At 38.5% G+C, this 18,161-nt stretch overlaps 1 protein-coding gene across 9 annotated transcripts in view; it reads left to right on the forward strand.

Moving 5' to 3' along the window:
• FHIT (fragile histidine triad diadenosine triphosphatase) overlaps nucleotides 1-18,161 on the forward strand; it is a 1,535,374-nt gene that overhangs the window by 419,771 nt on the left and 1,097,442 nt on the right. For all 9 annotated transcript variants that reach the window (XM_044933638.1, XM_044933642.1, XM_044933643.1 and 6 more), the window contains one exon: nucleotides 13,533-13,626. The gene's annotated coding sequence lies outside the window, so the exon portion shown is untranslated. The remainder of the gene's footprint in view (nucleotides 1-13,532; nucleotides 13,627-18,161) is intronic.

Here is an 18,161-nt window from a genome sequence, read left to right on the forward strand (position 1 = left end):
ATGTCTCTGCTTTTTAATATGCTGTCTAGGTTGGTCATAGCTTTTCTTCCAAGGAGCAAGCATCTTTTAATTTCATGGCTGCAGTCACCATCTGCAGTGATTTTGGAGCCCCCTAAAAATAAAGTCTCACTGTTTCCATTGTTTCCCCATCTATTTTCCATGAAGTGATGGGACCAGATGTCATGATCTTAGTTTTCTGAATGTTGAGTCTTAAGTCAACTTTTTCATTCTCCTCTTTCACTTTCATCAAAAGGCTTTTTAGTTCTTTGCTTTCTGCCATAAGTGTGGTGTCATTTGTGTATCTGAGGTTATTGATATTTCTCCTGGCAATCTTGATTCCAGCTTGTGCTTCATCCAGCCCAGCATTTCGCATGATGTACTCTGCATATAAGTAAATAAGCAGGGTGACAGTATACCACCTTGATGTACTCCTTTCCTGATTTGGAACCAGTCTGTTATTCCATGTCCAGTTCTAACTGTTGCTTCCTGACCTGCATACAGAATTTTCAGGAGGCAAGTAAGGTGGTCTGTTATTCCCATCTCTTGAAGAATTTTCCACAGTTTGTTGTGATCCACACAGTCAAAGACTTTGGCATAGTCAATAAAACAGATGTTTTTCTGCAACTCTCTTGCTTTTTCTATGATGCAACATATGTCGGTAATTTGATCTCTGGTTCCTCTGCCTTTTCAAATCCAGCTTGAATATCTGGAAGTTCACAGTTCACGTACTGTTGAAGCCTGGCTTGAGTGATTTTGAGCATTACCGTTCTTGAGGGAAAACAAAGTCTTATACGTTCTGTGAAAATTACCTCAAAATGTATAATGGACTTAAATATAAAACATGAAGCTATAAAACTTTTAGAAGAAAACATAAGAGAAAATCCTTGGGATCCAGTAGTAGACAGAGATCTTAGATTTGATATTAGGGTATAATTCATAAAAGGAAAAAAATATGATGTATTAGATATCATCAGAATTACAACTTGTGCTCTGTAAAAGACCATGATTGTTGTTGTTGCTGTTCAGTCACTATGTCATTTCCGACTCTTTGTGGCTCCATGGATGCAGCAGGCCTGGCTCTTCTGTTCCACTGTCTCCCAGAGTTTGCTCACATTCATGTCCATTGAGTCGGTGATGCTATCTAACCATCTCATCCTCTGCCTCCCCATTCTCCTTTTGCTTTCAGTCTTTCCCAGCATCAGGATCTTTACCAATGAGTCAGCTCTTCACAATAGGTGGCCAAAGTATTCAGTCTCAGAATCGGTCCTTCTGGTGAACATTCAGGGATGATTTCCTTTAGGATTTACTGACACCTTCCGACCTGGAGGGGTTCATCTTTTGGTGTCGTGTCTTTTTGCATTTTCACACTGTTCATGGGGTTCTGGAAGCAATACTGGAGCGGGTTGCCATCTCCTTCTCCTGTGGACCACGTTTTGTCAAAACTCTTCACTATGACCCGTCCATCTTGGGTGGCTCTGCATGGAGTGGCTCATAGCTTCATTGAGTTATGTAAGCCCCTTCACCACAACAAGGTTATGATCCAGGAAGGGGAAAAGACCCTGATAAGTGGATCAAAAGACATATACAAAGCATATATCTGACAAAGGACTAGTATCTAAATTATATAAAGACCTCTCAAACTCAACAGTAAAAAAAAAAAAAAAGCAATCCAGTTAGAAATCATGAAGAGATATTTCACTAAAGAGGTTTTATAGAAGGTAAGTAAGAACATCAAAATATGTTCAACATTATTAGCCATCAGTTCAGTTCAGTTCAGTCACTCAGTAGTGTCTGACTCTTTGCGACCTCATGAATTGCAGCACACCAGGCCTCCCTGTCCATCACAAACTCCCGGAGTTCACTCAAACTCATGTCCATCGAGTCAGTGATGCCATCCAGCCATCTCATTCTCTGTTGTCCCCTTCTTCTCCTGCCCCCAATCCTTCCCAGCATCAGAGTCTTTTCTAATGAGTCAACTCTTCGCATGAGGTGTCCAAAGTACTGGAGTTTCAGCTTTAGCATCATTCCTTCCAAAGAAATCCCAGGGCTGATCTCCTTCAAAATGGACTGGTTGGATCTCCTTGCAGTCCAAGGGACTCTCAAAGGGAAATGTAAATTAAAACCACAGTGATACATCACTATATACCTACTTTACTGGCTTAAAAAAAATATTGACCACACCAAATGCTAATGAGGATGCAGACAAACAATATATTGCTGCTGAGAATGCGATATGGTAACAGGACTCTGGAAAATAGTTTCACAGTTTCTTATCAAAGTATTCACTTATTTATCCTGAGGAAATGAAAATGTATGTTCACATAAAACTTATGCATGACTGTTCATTGTAGATTTACTTGTAATAGCCAAAAACTGGAAGCAACACAGATGACTATATTGGGTAAATGGATAAAAAAACAATAGTATATCCACACCATGGAGGCACTACTCAGCAATGAGTTACTGATACATGAAACTATCTACTTGGTGCAATCTTCAGGGATTTAGACCATAGGGGAAAAAGCCAATCCCCAAAGATTACATTTGTATGATTCCATTTATATAGCATTCTTCAAATAAGAAAACTATATAAATGAAGAACAGATTTGTGGTTGTCAAAGGTTAAGGAAGTGTGAGGTGGGAGGGGAATGGGTGTGGCTATAAAAGGGCAGTATAAGGATGGCTGTGGTGATGAAAATATTCTGAATCTTGACTGTATTCAAGTCAGTATTCTGCTACTGTACTGTAGATTTGCAAGATGTTACCATTGGGAGAAATTGGGTAAAGGGTACTTCAAATCTCTCTGTAGTTTTTTCTAACAACTTACATGTACATCGACAAATACCTCAAAATGAGAAGTTTAATTAAAAAGAGGACTCAGAAAAAGGCCCCGGTATAATGACAGTAGCATTTCAAATCAAATCAAATGGTACTCTAAGGACAAATCAAAAGAAGTCAAGATATAAAGGGAATCTTCCTGACCCAGGGAACTGAACCTGGGTCTCCTGCATTGCAGGTGGATGCTTTACCATCTGAGCTACGAGGGAAGCTCATAAATATTAAAACTGGCAGAAACAAACAAATAAAAAACACCACTTTGAATTTCTTTATAGCAGGAAAAACTCAAACAAAAAAGAGAAGGCAAATTATGGGAAGAAAAGTATAATATACTATGACAAAAAAGGGATTACTCAAATATAAAAAAGAATGTGTTTCATTGGAAAAATATGCAAAATCAAAAAATAAAAATTAAAAAAAATAAAAAGGGGGAACATGTGAACAAAAAGAATTGAGGAGACGATAACAATGTAATTGTAGAAGCTGCCTTAAAAGTTCAGAGACTGATTTAGGAGGGATAAAAAGGTGAAATCTGTACAGATTCCAGAAGGGGTCAGGAATTAGTGGCATTATAAATCTATGAAAGTAGGAGTAAAGGAATGTAAAAAAGAATGTTGAGAAAACAATAAATAATCATTAGATCCCCAGAGTCGTTGACTAACCTGAATAGTTAGTCCTGGGAACTGTCCCTCTTCCCCTCCCTCCATGCTGGAGAAGGTGAAGTGCAGGGTCTGTGCTGGGGGTCCCTGTGCATAGGTAAGGACAGAGCTATGAAGATAAAAATGGGGATCAAGTGAAAGTCTGAATAGTGGGGCTACTGCTCTTTCCCACATGTGAATCCCAGAACAGTGGCACTCAGGCAGGAGACTGGAAAACACTTTTCTGGGGACTTTGACCAGCCCAAGAAAAGAGAACTAAAATACCAACCAGGAAGCCAGTCACTCTAGTCCTGCATTGTCCACTATGGTAGCCACTGGCAGCGTGTGGTTATTGAACATTGAAACATGGTTTGTCTGACTTGAGATGGGTTGTAAATGTACAACATATTTAGAATTTTGAATACTTCATTTATGCATGTGTGCATGCTGAGTCGCTTCAGTTGTGTCTGACTCTTTGTGACCCTATGGACTGTAGCCCACCAGTCTTCTCTGTCCATGGCATTCTCCAAGCAAGAATATTGGAGTGGGTTGCCATGCCTTCCTCCAGGGGATCTTCCCAATCCATGAATATAATCCAAGTCTCTTATGTCTCCGGCATTGTCAAGTGCATTCTTTACCACTACTGCCACCTGGAAAGCCCTTCTTCACTTATATGTAAATGTAAAATGTCTTGTTAGTTTTTATTTCATGTTGAAATACTTTTATATTTGGGGTTAAATAAAATATATTAGTAAAATAAATCTTTATAAGAGACTGAATTTCTCCCAGATTGAAAGCAGAAAAGCAACTTTTATGGAGCTATGGTGATTTTATAAGTAAAATGAAAGTAATAAGATATCAACATGAAGGGAGCAATCAGACAGGATATAGAGAACGAAACAAATCTTAGCCATATATGTGCATGCGTATATGTGGTATATGTAATGTATCACTCTCTAGCTAGTTCCTATTGATGTCAGATTTTTTTTTTCTTCTTCTGATTTTCTGATACAATAATGGAGGCAAGATATGATAATGGGAAAAACTCAGGTTCTGAAGTGACTTTGTGGCCCAGGAGAGCTGCTTCTTCTGTAAGCCATGGATCCTCAGATAACACTGGTTACTTTACAGGCTGTCTTAAAGTTTAGAGACAATACTAGAGCTACATGCACTGTAGCCCGCCAGGCTACTCTGTCCATGAAATTCTCCAGGGAAGAATACTGGAGTGGGTAGCTGTTCCCTTTTCCAGGGTATCTTCCCAATCCAAGGATCAAACCACCTGGATGTCTATATGGTTTGTTCTGTTCTCCTGAATTTAACCTGAACTCTGGGTGGGATTAACGTAGATTTGGGGAAGTAACAGAGGTCCTTTGTGTATCAATATGTGTCCTATATGCAATACATCTGATTTCTTGAGGGAGTCAGTCTGCCTGGATTGAAATCCCAGATCTGCAGTTTAGTTACTATGATTTAAGTCAGGTAACTGTTTTTGCCTCTGTTTCCACATCTGCAAAACAGAAATAAAAATAACGATATTCTTTAGGTCACTGTGATTGCATGATTTAATGTGTGAAAAAGGCTCAGTCCCAGACACATAATAAGCCTTGTGTTAATTTTAGCTGTCATTATTACTGGGCTCCCCTGGTAGCTCAGATGGTAAAGAATCTTCCTGCAATGCAAGAGACCTGGATTTGATCCGTGGCTTAGGAAGATCCCCTGGAGAAGGGAATGGCTACCCACTCCAGTATTCTTGCCTGGAGAATTCCATGGATAGAGGAGCCTGGTGGACTACGGTCCATATAGCTCTAGTATTGTCTCTAAGCTTTAGGACAGCCTGTAAAGTAAGCAGTGTTATCTGAGGATTCATGGCTTACGGAAGAAACTGCTCTCCTGGGCCACAAAGTCACTTCAGAACCTGAGCTTTTTTTGCTATAGTATTTTGCCTCATAAATTTTAGCACCTCATTGCTGATAGAAACCTTTTAGATCATCTTAAGAAGTTTCTGAACTTTCTGCAGAATGGGTCATTAAAGGCTGGGGTTTGGGGTCTGAGAGTCCTGTGTTCGAATCCTCATTCTACCACTCAGGACTGCGGGGTCCACTTGGACAAGATACTCAGCTCCATGGGAACTTCTCAGGCTGTAATAAGGGCTATATTAGCTAATGTATGGTAGGTCTTTGGCATGCTATATGTTGTGTGATTATTAATTTTTCATGATTATGATTTTCATTATAAATATAATCTAAGTCTCAGAGCTAGTTATTCATGGAGATGTAACTGAAACTCTAGTGGGTCTTTTATTCAGTGCTTTCTCTTTCCTACTTTGCTATCTAATTGGTTAGTTTTCATTCATCCTTTTAAAATCTACATTTATAAAGTCAGAGCTGTTAGTGAAGATTTTATAAGAACACTTTCCAAGAGGTTTTTTTTTTTTTTGAACTGCCAAGTCCAGGGATTTAGGATGTAGCTTGGTGCTGAAGTAATTGGCTCTCTTAGTCTTGAGTTATAAGAAGTTCCCTTTCAGACTGTAAGGTTGAGAACCATGAGAGGAACTCTCACATTTTGGTAATTGGTTTAAGGAATAACTTACCTTAAAAAAAAATGTTATTCAGCTACAATTCCTTCCTTCTCTCACCTTGACGTTTTGAGAATCTCCTCATTATATATCTCCACCAGCTTGTTTTCTGAGTTTCCCCTTTTAACTATTTCCTCAAGTACAATCCCTTAATATTATTTTCTTCTCAGCTTATCAACTAGTTGGAAAAGTGATATACTTTTTAGTACTGTAGAGTTTCTGAGGAATGTAGAAATGATTCAATCTTAGGAGAATACAGAAATGATTTAATCTTAGGTGAATACAGGATTGATTTAATTTTCTACCTGTCAAAGAACTGAAGCATTATGAAACTGGCCTTAGCTAGCTACTTGAAGCAAGCTGTACACTCTTTACTGCTCTTATATCACATCAACAGGCAGTTCATGATCAGAGATTAATTCAGAAACTCTCATTAGTATGTCGAGCTAAGAACAGGAATGAGATGTTTTAATACCTCTTGAATGCAACATTTGTGTGTGTGTATATGTGTGTGTGTGAGAATGGGGTAGATTTAGCTATAAATAAGACTGAACTCCACAATGCTCTGATATTGATAAAGTGGGTGTCTTCTAAATTTCTTTTAAATTTATTCCTCCTCTTCCTGGTAGTTAACCAGACAGATTATAGTTTAGTTATCCCAATGGGGAGTTTTAAATCAAAAGGACTAACAGGTTTTTTTTTTTTTCTTTCCCCCAGCATAAGTGAGAGAACACCAGGAAATAGAATTACAAATATATTTCCATTTTGTCATAAAGAAACTTAACATTTTCCTGTTACTTAGACATCAGTTTAAACTATGACATTTCTCTTGTTTTGACTAGCACTAAAGTAAGAGAGAGAAATGTCCTATTACAGGGACCTTATTGCCTGAAATAAATCTCTCAGGATACTTCAACATTCTCTTGCGATGCTCTTTTTGTGGTCTCCATGGTTCTTCTCTTTGGTTACTGAAATGTTTGACAAGTGACAACCATGCTAAATTTTTCACCTACTTTTTTGAGCTCTCCCTCTCAAACTGAAAATCAAAGTGAAGCAGGCAAGTTTCAGGGCTTTCCTGGTAGCTCAGCTGGTAAAGAATCCGCCTGCAATGTGGGAGATCTGGGTTCAATCCCTGGGTTGGGAAGATCTGGACAAGGGAACAGCTACCCACCCCAGTATTCTGGCCTGGAGAATTCCATGGACTGTACAGTCCATGGGGTTGAAAAGAGTCGGACAAGACTGAGTGACTTTCACTTCACTATGCAAGTTTCAGTCCCTCCCATCCCCCATAATGGAACCCATGTTGAGCCAAGAAAGCTGTGTATTCAACATTGATCCATGCATCAGTCCAAAGTTATTAAGTGCTTTCCATTCAACATCTGTGTGAGATGCTATGAAAACTGTAAACAGCACCTTGAACAATTCCAGACCTCAAAAACCTCCCCTTATTTTCCTCATTTAGTTTTCCTTCCCTTCTCTCTTTTCGCCAACTTCCCAAAGAAGTTGAAGCTGTTTACTAAATTAAAGGTAATGTGCAAATAATAAAATAACCATAAGACAGAATTGTGATCATCTTTACTAGTATGAACCCATAAGATGGAAGAACTAAATTTGGTTGTAAGTTTCCTGGTCTCTAAGGCAGAAAGGGAATTACTAATTTATGTAGCCTTCTTTGTTTGACCAGGGAAAGCATCATAGTTTTTCACTCTGGTAGAATTTCTTTGGGATCAAAACTGAAGGTGGAATTTACTGGTTTATGAAGTGAACATTGGCTTTAGTGCAGTTTTCAAACTGAGGAATAAGTATGGGGAGGAAAGATTTAGGGCATGAATTCATATCTGTCTTGCTTAGTGTTATGTCCCAGGGCTCAGCACAGGTGCCCAGTGCCAAGTAGTTATTGGAGACTCTTGTTATTTTAGTCATTAAGTCATGTCCAACTCTTAGCAAGCCTGGACTGTAGCTCTCCAGGCTCCTCTGTCCATGCGAGTTCCCAGGCAAGAATACTGGAGTGGGTAGCCATTTCCTCCTCTGGAGCATCTTTCCAACCCAGGGATTGAACCTGTGTCTTCTGCATTAGCAGGCGGATTCCTTACCCCTGAGCCAGCTGGGAAGCCCCAGGTAGTGGAGGCATAGTTCTTCAATTAAAATGGGCCATTCAATGGACCAGTAACAATGAAGATAGTACTCTGCCCCTGAATGTTGTATTCTCTGACCCTAGAAAGCCATACTTCAGTTCTCACATTAAATCCAACTTCGTTTGTTTTAGTATCTCTGAAAAGGATCTGCTTCCTTCCTCTGGAGCTCTCCCCGCAGGTGGAAAATACTCACTCCCTGTGGGACTGTTTGACTACTGTTTGTCGCCTCTAGTAGGCTCCAGAAGGCATAGATCACATTTGATTTTGATGACCTTCATACCCCAGCCTGTATCATAGAGTCTGGCACTTACTAGATACTCATTAAATACTTTGTTAAGTGAATGAAAGTCACTAATTACCAAACAGCATGGTGGGTTGTGCTTTTAATAAATTTTCAATGAAAATGAGAATAATGGATGAAAACGAGGATACTGTTAAATATAATAACGAGGATACTGTTAAACATAATAATAATGATGCTGATGCTTAAAAAAAAAAGAAAAGGTGATGGTAGCTACTTCTGTTAAATTCTAACCATGTTCCAGGCCCTTTACATAAAATGTACCCCTTATAACTCAAATGAGGAAGGCAAAATTATTTGCTGCATTTTACCAACGAGGAAAATGAGCATTAAAGGAGATTGATGATTCTGATAAAGTCATGCACTTAATTGGCTGGTGGAGCCCAGGATTCAAATGAACATTCTTAACCACCATGCAAAATTGTTCTCCCTATGCTATTTTACTAAAGCATCCTCTGGTTTATGATCTGGAGGAACAAATTGATAGTGTCCTCATGTGTCCTGAGCAGTGTGATAAGTTACCTTGTGACAACCCAAAATAGCAACAGTTCTCTATCACTTCATTGTGGGGCCTCCACCCTGTTTTTAGCCAGGAGCAACAACAACAACAAAAAATGTAGAATCAGGGGCCATAAGATTCTTTATTTTCATTTTCAGAGCATTGGAGCTCGATTTTTTTCCCCCCATCAATCTTCTGTGGTGCACCACCCCCTTGGTTAATGTCCTTTGCTGCAGTTCTGTTAATAAGGAGTTATCACATATTTCATTTGTTCATTTGAAAAGCCAATGTTTATTGCAGTGCAGAGCAGCCACATTATTGTAAGTACTTACTCAGACAAATTAAATGATTCCATGTAGTAGCTCTGCAAAGTCTGATTTCCATGTGTGGAATCATGTTTATCATCACCCAATTTCAAAGGGACAAAATAGCACATTTACATTGGTAACTCTTTTATAACATTCTCTTTCTACATTATGTGTTTGTTTTGTTGTTAGAAACCAACCCAAATCCCTTCTAGGATGACACAAAAGGATGGCAATATTTAAATATAAGGTCTGTGATGGGGCGAAGCAATTGAGGCATGTCCAGCATTGCCTTGGTGCCTTCTGCCCTCATGGGTGCATTATGTAGATACAGGGATTGCCAAAATTTCCTTTAAGAGTTTAGCTAACTGATTCTTCAAGAACTTAAGGTCTCTCAAGGAAGTGTACATAGAAGGCATTTTTCAACACAGTATTGGCCCAGGAGGAAGCATTGGATCTTCTGGGGCTTTCACTTCATGATTATTGAACTTTCCTGCAAGCTTTTTTATTCCTCCACAGATTCTCCCTCCAGGAAGAAAAGGAACACTCTTTGCAATTCTCGTCTCTTTAAAGAATGACCTCCTCACCTCAAAGAGGGTCTTTCGGTATTACTGGTAGAAATAAATTATCTTAAAAACTAACTTTTATTTTAAGGCAAAAATTCCATTTTGGAGGGGGTAGAATTTAATTTCAAACCCTAGAACATATAAGGTTAATGGCAAACTCGCTTCAAGGAAAGAAATATAAAAAGCAAAATCGCTCAGTCGGCTGAAGAACTAATCAAGCATATTGTTCCCTTGATTCTATAAAATTACAGCGAAACTTTTAGAAAGGTTGAAAAGATGTCCATGGTGTGCTCCAAGTTTACTTGGTCTGTAAATGTATGTTCCCTCTTCCCAGAGGCGCTGGTATGTGCAGAAGGGGTCTCCTGGCTAAGGGCTGAGTGTCTTTCCAAATGACTGATGGTTCCCTCTACTGGCTGAACTTAAATTCAGTCCTCTGAGCTGAGCCAACCAGGGAGGAATCATCATCCTCTCACTGATAATGAAACCAGTTTTGAGTTTCATCCTTAAAGAAACCAACCACCCGAGGCCAGTTTAAGTGTACATAGGAACTGGTGATGGACTTCTTCCTCCCTGTCTCCGTCTCCCCTCCCTCCTGTCTCCCCTCCCTTCCTTTCTTCCTCCCTCCCTTTCCCTTTACTTCCTTTATTTCGAGAAAAATGTAAAGATACAGACAAGCCCAAAAGGTAGTGTAATAGGCATCTGTATTTCTACTATCTAAAAAGGAGCATCTGTTTATGTTTAGTCAGATTTACTTCCAGTTTGTGTGTTTGTTTTTAAGCAATTATCGATGAAACCAAATTCCCTGTTAAGTACCACATCTGGCTTTCCTTCCACTCTTTACTCTCTCAGCTGTCTACCAAAAGTTCCCTACCATAAATTTAGGATGTTTTTAACTAGTGTATTGTTTGTATTTTTTATGCAAACACACATACATACCAACAACCAATATACACTATTTTGTTTGACTATTTAATGTTTAAATCTTTCCTTGTTGCTTTTTTAACATCACAGTATTTACAAAAATTAGCTGCATTGATGCCGTAAAAATCAATTGATCAATTTTAATAGCTCCATAATATTCCATCCTATACATATAGTGCATTTTATTGACCTATTCCATTTCCAGTGCAACTTTTAGATCATTTCCAAAGTTTGCTGTACAAAAACAAAAACACTTCAGTATTATTTTAGTATGTGTCTTCTTGTGTCCGTGTTGCTTGAGTCCAGGATACCCTGTAGGAAGAATCAGTATACCATAGGATATTGTAGTATTACTTTTAATAAATATAATGAAATTGCTCACAAGAAAGATATACCAATTCATGATTTGGCCAGAGGTAAACTAGAGTATTATGCTAATTTTTCCCCTACATCTTAGACAACACTGGCTTTTGTCTACCTTTTCCATGTTTACTATTCTAACAAAATAAAAATGGAATTCCATTAATATAATATGCAAATATGCATTTTACCCGTGATTTTGAGCTTTTTTTTAATGTTCATGGTTCATTGAGATTTCTTCTTTGAAGAACCATTTTTTCCTATATGTTTGTTCATCTTTTTTCTTGATTTTAGTAGTTCCTTATATGTTTTGGTTACTTATTCTCTGTCTGTTTCATGTTCTTTGTTGTTTAGTTGCTAAGTCGTGTGCAACTCTTTTTAACCCTATGAACTGCAGCACGCCAGGCTTCCCTGTCCTTCACTGTCTCCCAGAATTTGCTCAAACTCATGTCCATTGAGTCAGTGATACCATCCAAGCACCTAATCCTCTGTGGCTCTCTTCTCCTCCTGCCCTCAATCTTTCCCAGCTTCAGAGTCTTTTCCAGTGAGTTGGTTCTTTGCATCAGGTGGCCAAATATTGGATCTTTAGCTTCAGCATCAGTCCTTCCAATGAATATTCAGAGTTGATTTCCTTTAGGATTAACTTATTTGATTTCCTTGCTGTCCAAGGGACTCTCAGGAGTCTTCTCTAGCATCACATTATGAAAGCATCAGTTCTTGGCACTCACTCTTCTTTATGGTCCCACTCTCAAATCTGTACATGACTACTGGAAAAACTATAGCTTTGACTATATTGACCTTTGTCAGCAAAGTGATGTCTCTGCTTTTTGATACTCTGTCTAGGTTGGTCTTAACTTTTCTTCCAAGGAGCAAGCATCTTTTAATTTCGTTGCTGTAGTCACTGTCCACAGTGATTTTGGAGCCCAGGAAAATAAAGTCTGTCACAGTTTCCACTTTTTCCCCATCTATTTGCCGTGAAGTGATGGGACTGAATGCCATGATCTTTGTTTTTTGAATGCTGAGTTTTAAGCTGGCTTTTTCACTCTTCTCTTTCACCTTCATCAAGAGGTTCTTTAGTTCCTCTTCACTTTCTGCCATTAAAATGGTATCATCTGCATATCTGAGGTTGTGGATATTTCTCCTGGAAGTCTTGATTCCAGCTTGTGCTTCATCCAGCCCAGTGTTTCTCATAATGTACTATGCATATAAGTTAAATAAGCAGGGTGACAATATACAGCTTTGATATATTCCTTTTCCAATTTTGAACCAGTCCATTGTTCCATGTTCCAAGAACAGTTCTAAGTGTTGCTTCTTGACCTGCATACAAGTCCCTAACGTGTGCCAGGAAATTGTGCTTGGTGTTTTATCCTAATTAAAAAAAAATATTATCTTTATAAATATACCCTTCATATATATATTATTATGCCCATTTGACAGAAGTGAAAAGTGAGGCTCAATGGAGTTCAGCAGCTATATAAGACAGAGATAGTGAAATGCATTACTAGAATTGAAACTCAGGCTAGTAGGACCACAAACCCTTGTTCCTTCTGTTGTCAGATTCCTTCTGATTCTCATGGACACTAGGGTTTCAAAAGAAAGTAGGTAAACTGACCCACAAAGTACCCTTCAGACTGGCCAGATGATTTGGCATAGACCACCACAAAACCTTGAGAGTCCCTTGGACTGCAAGGAGATCCAACCAGTCCATTCTGAAGGAGATCAGCCCTGGGATTTCTTTGGAAGGACTGATGCCAAAGCTGAAACTCCAGTACTTTGGCCACCTCATGCAAAGAGTTGACTCATTGGAAAAGACTCTGATGCTGGGAAGGATTGGGGGCAGGAGAAGAAGGGGACGACAGAGGATGAGATGGCTGGATGGCATCACTGACTCGATGGACGTGAGTCTGAGTGAACTCCAGGAGATGGTGATGCACAGGGAGGCCTGGCGTGCTGCGATTCATGGGGTCGCAAAGAGTCGGACACGACTGAGCGACTGAACTGAACTGAACCACAAAACCAGAGAGGTACTCTTGCTGACAGGTTTGCAGGTTGGCTTCATCTTTCTGCAAAATAGAAAACCCCAATGGCAGTACTGGCTGACTATGAAGAGGGTCAAATAACAATGCAGCTAGAACAGCCCAGGACTGACTAGAAGTGGACGATGGAATTTCAGAGCACCATTCTGCCTCTTCTTTTACGTGATCTTGTAGGGGTCAGTGCAGACCAATGACAATACTTAGACATTACACATGTGCCTTTATTCTACCCTTTCAACAGTACCAGTGCAGTCCTGTTTGCTCAGTATTCATGCTGAATGTCCCTAATGAAGCTGTACCTATAAGCCATCTGGATCACCGCAGAAATGATTATCTGAATTTCTCTTTTCTGATGTAGGTATTCCAGGACTGCCAACCTGCCGAACAGCCTCTGCAGAAACTCCGCGCACCCTTCTGTTGAGCACTCTGAGGAAGTAACAGTCTTCAGACAGGTAGTGTTCACTTAATTTCAGATTTTTTTCATAGAATTAGGCATACCTGACTTACTATGGACATCTGTATCATAGCAGTAAGATTCCTATGTACACATAAAATAGAACTCTTAAAATGGTAGAATTTCAGGGCTCGATTTCCTTAGAGAATTTACCCTCTCCTGACTTCTATTTGTAGCTGCCATTTAAAACTCAGGGTATAAATATTATGTCAGTTAAATAAGGAGTGATGACTTTACTTTTTGGAGAAAGCATTACCTTCCCTTTTATGAAATGTAGTCTAACTGTTGCCTGATTGACATCTATTATATTAGTCTCCCCCCACCAGACAATTACACATATTTAATAATTTTTATGTGTAAAAAGTAAGGTTAAACAGTTACATAGTCGAGTTGTTAGGCTTTGCATGGTTTTGAGAATGATCCTGGAGATAAGATGGCGTTAGTAGTGGCAGGAGGTCACATCTGACATGAAATGTACCTCCTAAAATGGCAACGGATTGTTCTTGGTCAGAGGAAGTTCTAGTGGCATTTGCTGGGACAGTGAAGAATATATCTTATAAAAAAGACTTGAGGATAGGACAAAGTAATTACTCATCTTTGTATGTATTTGAATGATTTCACTGGATACATTTAATATGCATTTTTAAAAATAACAATAAAGGACTGGAAATATGTGAATATGGGCAATACTTCCTCGGCATGATATCAGTGGACAGTGTTCATTTAAACCCTTCCTGGAACTCATATGTACATCCCCCTCTCCTCTTCTCTCACTCCTTCTCATCTTTATTCCACTCACAGTATCTCCCCATTCCAAAGTCTCAGCTAACAATTTAGCATGTGTAATAAATATAAATATTGAACAGCCCCATGTGTCAGAACACAAACATTTATTATGCTTTCAGTCACGACCCAGTCTCTTGTTTCCATTTTACATTGTCTGCCTTCTAGTCTCTCGTATTCCACAGTTGTTTAAAACTCATAAATTTATGCAAAGTTTACAAAATCGGGCAAGACTATCCCTCAAATGTGTAGGGCTGTGACACATTGCTGTGTTTTCCAGAAATACTCACCAAATGCAGATTATGGAGGGATGAGTCAGACATCTTCACTTCTTGATGGCCCTGACTTCTTTCTGGTGAATCACCTTCCTGTCTAGAGGGTTTTTCTGGAAGATGTAGAAGGCTTAAGGATGGTAAATGAAATGAGCTGAAATGGAACCCTGGTGTGAGTTTTGCACAGAATTGTTTGATCCTTGTGTTATGGTTCTGGTTAGTGTTTTTGAGCCCTGAAGCAAAGCTCTTTTTAACATGAAAGCTGTAAATATGAAATATATAGATCTAAAAGAGGAGTATTTTAATATTAATTATTAGCAGAAGGAGGAATTGCAGACTATAACTTTGACTTTTAGCATCTCCACCTATTTCTCTTTGCTTGGAAAGACTTCCCTTTTCTCTCTTCATAGTAAAAGGCATGTGCTTCATGATTCTGAAGACCTATACTTCACTGTTTCTTTTCTTTAAGGAGACTGACAGGTTTCTGCCATTTGCTGTGTGATCTCGGTTAACTCATTTAGCCTCTCTGAACTCTGGTATCTTCCTCCAAAATATGGGGCTAATTATAGGAACTGCCTCACAGAATGCTTATGAAGGATTAAATGGCAATTATTATAAAGTGATAAGCAAGATATTTGGCATACAGAAGCTCTTAAGAGATGGTAAGGACTATTATGGGAAGGAAATGTGCACTTACTGATTCTGTATCACTGTTTAAGGATATTATTTTCAATATCCTGTTTCTCATAGGATATTACCTATCGCAGTTTTCAATGAGGCAAGATATAGAGATATCTGAGATCAAAAAACTAGGGTAAAATAAATAACGTGGCAAAGTACCATGTAGATTATCTCCGGTAGTCATGAACCCGTATAAGCCTCATTGCTTTGAGATTAAATGCTGCCAGTGTTACAGCCAGATCTGATTGATGTTTTATCATTTTATCATTTAACTTTATGCTGTACTTTCATTCCACATCTTCTCATGTACTTGGCAGGGTGATCAAGGAAGCTCTGACTTATGTTTCTACCTAAAACCAAAACCAAATATCACTAGGTGAGGTAGTGAATGAAGGTTAAATATTTTGAGAGGAACTGGGAGATGCAAAAGAGTATTTCCTAAATGTTTTTCACTTGTTTCCACTTCTAGTATGGCTAAGTATGTGCTGCTGAACCTGGTATTTTCACATACAGAAACTGTGAAGTATGTGAGAAAAACTACCTGACAACCCTAGAGAGTCAAAATAAGTAGGTAGATTCTGAAAGGGACTTCAGATTCAAAACTTAGAAGCAGGCTCAGTGCAGAGTGATTTCCCCATTTTATGGCTTTTTCGACTGAGGGTATGCATGGTGAGGTTAATGTCACTTCGGGTGACTAACTCCAGTAGAAAAACCACAATCTTTTTAGTTTGAAGACCCCAGGAACAGGGTTCAGTGCAACAACAGCCCCTGGAAAATGAAGCTAGCATACTGTTTTTAAATTAATAATTTTATTTATTTGTTTTTGGCTGTGCTGGGTCCTTGTTGTTGCAGACTTTCTCAGTTGCGGCAAGTGGGGGCCACTCTTTGTTGCGGTGTAGGAGCTTCTCATTGAGGTGGCTGCTCTTGTTGTACAGCAGAGGCTCTAGGACACATGAGCTTCAGTAGCTTGGACACATGAGCTTCAGTAGCTTCAACACATGAGCCCAGCATTTCAGCTCCCAGGCTCTAGAGCACGCTCAATAGTTGAGGGTCGTGTGCTTAGTTCCTCTGTGGCATGTGGGATCTTCCTGAACCAGAGATCGAACCTGTGGTCTCCTGTTTTGGCAGGTGGATTCTTTACCACTGAGCCACCAGGGAAGCACTTAAGCTAGAATTCTGGAAAGCGGAAAGGCAGATGAGGAAGCTCCTGATTCTGTGTATAAATACAACCCAAAGTTTTGACTGACTCCTGAATCATGGATGTGTGGAACAGATACAAGCTAGCACAGCTGAAGATGAAAGAACTGAACTGAAGTTTGAGCTGCCACCCAAGAGATAGTTTTCACCTTGTGTATAATCAAATTAATTGCTTGCTAAAACAAACAAATCAGTACTCTTCACAGAATTCTAACAGATTTTAGAGTCTTTACTTCAAAATATTTGCATCATACATTCACATAATACAATCCCAATTTACATGAGATATGAAGAACCAAAAAAAATGTGACCCCTTCTGAAGATAAAAGTCTAATTTCAAGATGACCCAAAGGTGAGAATTAGAAAAGATTTTAAAACAGCTTTTATAACCATACTCAGTGAGGCTAGAAAGATACACTCACAATGAGTAAAAAATATAGTAAATGGAAACTACAAAAAAGAAACAAATGGAGATTCCAGAACTGAAAGTATATTTGAAATAAAAATTCACTGAGCTTACATCCATTGGAAATAATAGAAGGTATCAATGAACCTAAAGATAGAACATAAGCAAATTTCATTCTTAAGAACAGAAAGAAAAGAGTTTTTTTATTTTTTAATTGTTGGCCATACTCCACTGTATGTGGGAACTTAGTTCCCTGACTAGGGATTGAACCCACATCCCCTGCACTGGAAGGTGGAGTTTTAACCTCTGGACCACTGGGTAAGTCCCAGAAGAAAGATTTAAGAAACTAAAGAATAACAAATAGAGCCTCAGAGATCTATGTAACATAAGTGAAAATGTCTAACATATATGTAATTGGAGTCTCAGAAGAAGACAAGAAAGAGAATGGGAAAGGAAAATATTTGAAGAAATAATGGCCACATTTTTTTTAAATTTGATGAAATGTATACATTTACAGATCCAGAAACTCAGTGAACTTCAAACAAGATTAATTTGAAGAAAACTGTACCTATGCACATCATATTCTAACTGTTGGACACCAACAGTAAAGAGAAAATTTTGATAGTGGTCAGAGAAAATGGCAGGTTACCTTCCAGGACACTGTACTTCAAATCAGCACTGCCTTCTTATCAGTAACTATAGAGTCTAGGAAAAGTGAAATGATATTTTTTAAATACAGAGAAGGAAAAAGAAAAATCCTGTTAACCCAGAAATCTATGTATAGTGAAAATATCCTTTGAGAATAAAGACAAATTAAAGACATTTTCAGATAAAAGTAAGCTAAGAGAATTCATTGCCAGCAGACCTACAACACAAGAAATGCTAAAGGAAGTTATTCAAGCTGAAGTGAGATAACACCAGATGGAATCTTAAATCTTCAAGAATGAATCAAGAATATCAGAAATTGTAAATATGAAAGAGTATTTTCATCTCAGTATCTTTAAAATGCACAGAAAATTTAAAAGCCAAATCATAACACCGCCTTGTGATACTTATAATGTGCTATATGTAGACATCATATGTAAGACAATTATAACATAAATAATGAGGGGGGTGCATATTAAATGGACTTATATAATTGTATAGTTTTCAATTTTATATGGGGTGGTAATGAAATGAACTCTTAAGTAGACT

Source organism: Bubalus bubalis, chromosome 21 (assembly GCF_019923935.1).
Source record: "Bubalus bubalis isolate 160015118507 breed Murrah chromosome 21, NDDB_SH_1, whole genome shotgun sequence".
Lineage (NCBI taxonomy): Eukaryota > Metazoa > Chordata > Mammalia > Artiodactyla > Bovidae > Bubalus > Bubalus bubalis.